Genomic DNA, 3933 nt, shown 5'->3' with positions numbered 1-3933 from the left:
AGACCTAAAGACAACAACACATCACGCCAAGAGAGACAACACTACATAAAGAGACCTAAAGACAACAACACATCACGCCAAGAGAGACAACACTACATAAAGAGACCTAAAGACAACAACACATCACGCCAAGAGAGACAACACTACATAAAGAGACCTAAAGACAACAACACATCACGCCAAGAGAGACAACACTACATAAAGAGACCTAAAGACAACAACACATCACGCCAAGAGAGACAACACTACATAAAGAGACCTAAAGACAACAACACATCACGCCAAGAGAGACAACACTACATAAAGAGACCTAAAGACAACAACACATCACGCCAAGAGAGACAACACTACATAAAGAGACCTAAAGACAACAACACATCACGCCAAGAGAGACAACACTACATAAAGAGACCTAAAGACAACAACACATCACGCCAAGAGAGACAACACTACATAAAGAGACCTAAAGACAACAACACATCACGCCAAGAGAGACAACACTACATAAAGAGACCTAAAGACAACAACACATCACGCCAAGAGAGACAACACTACATAAAGAGACCTAAAGACAACAACACATCACGCCAAGAGAGACAACACTACATAAAGAGACCTAAAGACAACAACACATCACGCCAAGAGAGACAACACTACATAAAGAGACCTAAAGACAACAACACATCACGCCAAGAGAGACAACACTACATAAAGAGACCTAAAGACAACAACACATCACGCCAAGAGAGACAACACTACATAAAGAGACCTAAAGACAACAACACATCACGCCAAGAGAGACAACACTACATAAAGAGACCTAAAGACAACAACACATCACGCCAAGAGAGACAACACTACATAAAGAGACCTAAAGACAACAACACATCACGCCAAGAGAGACAACACTACATAAAGAGACCTAAAGACAACAACACATCACGCCAAGAGAGACAACACTACATAAAGAGACCTAAAGACAACAACACATCACGCCAAGAGAGACAACACTACATAAAGAGACCTAAAGACAACAACACATCACGCCAAGAGAGACAACACTACATAAAGAGACCTAAAGACAACAATATAGCAAGGCAGCAACACATGACAACACAGCATGGTAGCAACACAACATAACAACAACATGGTAGCAACACAACATGGTAGCAACATAACATGGTAGCAACACAGCATGGTAGCAACACAGCATGGTAGCAACACAACATAACAACAACATGGAAGCAGCACAACATGGAAGCAGCACAACATGGCAGCAACACAACATGGTAGCAACACAACATGGCAGCAACACAACATGGTAGCAACACAACATGGTAGCAACACAACATGGTAGCAACACAACATGGTAGCAACACAACATGGCAGCAACACAACATGGTAGCAACACAACATGGTAGCAACACAACATGGTAGCAACACAACATGGCAGCAACACAACATTGTAGCAACACAACATGGTAGCAACACAACATGGTAGCAACACAACATGGTAGCAACACAACATGGCAGCAACACAACATGGTAGCAACACAACATGGTAGTAGCACAAACAGGGTACATACATTGTTGGGCACAGACAACAGCACAAAGGGCAAGAAGGTAGAGACAACAATACATCACACAAAGCAGCCACAACTGTCAGTAAGAGGGTCCATGATTGAGTCTTTGAATGAAGAGATGGAGATAAAACTGTCCAGTTTGAGTGTTTGTTGCAGCTCGTTCCAGTCGCTAGCTGCAGAGAACTGAAAAGACGAGTGACCCAGGGATGTGTGCTTTGGGGACCTTTAATAGAATGTGACTGGCAGAACGGGTGTAGTATGTGTTGTATGTGGAGGTTGAGGGCTGCAGTAGATATCTCAGATAGGGGGGGAGTGAACAGGTGTTTTATGTGGAGGTTGAGGGCTGCAGTAGATATCTCAGATAGGGGGGAGTGAGGCCTAAGAGGGTTTTATCAATAAGCATCAACCAGTGGGTCTTGCGACCAGTATACAGAGATGACCAGTTTACAGAGGAGTATAGAGTGCAGTGATGTGTCCTATAAGGAGTATTGGTGGCAAATCTGATGGCCGAATAGTAAAGAACATCTAGCCGCTCGAGAGCACCCTTACCTGTCAATCTATAAATGACGTCTCCATAATGTAGCATGGGGTAGAGCCATAATGATTTGAAGCCACAGCCCTGATGAGGAAGAAACCATCTCATGCCATAAGTATCACAAGAACATTCTGTGCCTATTTTGAATCATACAGTATGAATATTGTACACGCCCCATATGCCTCACTGACAGGATATATAGTGTGGCACAACTCTAAGTGTGTATGTGTGTGTGTATAATCTCCTCATCACCATTCTCTTGAGGAAGTGAGTTTTGGGGAATTTTGGAGGGAATTTCAGTAGAAATATTTTAAAACAGCCAGACAAACAGACACTGAGCTCTTAAAAGGACTCTCAAACTCTGCTACAGGACTACAACTCCCATGAATGGTCCTATATTTCGCACTTGCGCATTGGGCCAACGGAGACGGGGCGCGCGGAGATTCCGTTTTGTGAAATGGCGGCGTGAAAAGGCCTGGACACATTTACTAAACTAAACCAAAGACTTTCTATTATATTGACAAGATAATCAAGTGACCGCTCTAACGATGGAAATACATGTTGTCAAAGATGGAATGCAGGCGGGAGGTAGAGACATTACTGAGCAAGGTTACATGCACACAATAATGCGATTGTTGTAGATAGGTTAATATAATAGTTCATTTGAAACGTTTACATGCTTTGCAAGAAGAACGATTTCCCTAATAATCCTGTTTACATGGACACATCTGAAATCAAGCTACTGATGGAACTCTTGATAAATGCAACAAAACTGCTGATCCCAAAAAACATTCTTACCACATGAGTTCGGACATATACAGTTTGTATGTTAAAACTATAAGATACAAACGTTCAGTTTTTCAAAACTCAATTAACTCGTTCATAAGAGGAAGGCTTTATTTACCAAGTGCTGAATTTGGTCAGTTTAATATCAAATTATTATTGTACATGAAAACGTACTGAGTATGTTTCCACGCACACTAATACTTTGCTATTAAATGGATTGTGGCAGTAGGATGATTATGCAATAGTCTTGTAAACACCGTCCTCTGTTTATTTTAATAATCGGTGTACGGTCAAAATCATACTCCGATTAAAACATCTGGTTTTCTGAGCGATCTTTCGAATTATTAGGACGTGTAAACACAATCATCATTCCAGAAGTGTATTTGACCTCTGCATGTGCTCGCGCCAGCCAAGTGAACAGCCCTCTTTAGCGGGAGTGAGTTTGAAAACAGAATCTATGCTTCTTAGAAGTCGTTTTTTCACATATTATTATGTGAATTACAAACAAATATTATAACAAATATTACAAACTCAGAATCAAATATGCTTCCCAAAAATAAATTGTTGGCTGTGTGGTAGAACGTTTATTTTTGATTGCATTTATAAGTGCTATCAGATATCCTTTTCAGATGTGTCTATGTAAACAGGATTATTACAGAATAGTTCTTCTTTTATACCATGTCAATATTTTTAATCGAACTATTATATTAACCTATCTATAATAATCGCATTATTGTGTGCGTGTAAACGTCGTCTGAGGTATATAGACCGGGGGAGATCACGTGGACCATTCTAACCAATGAGAGGGCAGATACACATATGATTGACATAAAAGCCGTTGTTTTATTAATTTTTTATTAATCAAGTTCACGAAATAGTTAAGTGCTTTTATCAGTGCATTCGTAACAGCCTAAACATTACTGAAACTTTTATTCGACCAAATAAACCTCATGTAGCAAATTACATTTTTAAATTCGACCAAATTCTACACTCTCATTGACCACACACATACAACAAAATAAATCACAA

This window comes from Oncorhynchus kisutch, unplaced genomic scaffold (genome assembly GCF_002021735.2).
Source record: "Oncorhynchus kisutch isolate 150728-3 unplaced genomic scaffold, Okis_V2 scaffold3554, whole genome shotgun sequence".
NCBI classification, from domain to species: domain Eukaryota; kingdom Metazoa; phylum Chordata; class Actinopteri; order Salmoniformes; family Salmonidae; genus Oncorhynchus; species Oncorhynchus kisutch.
Note: the sequence above shows the minus strand (reverse complement) of the source record.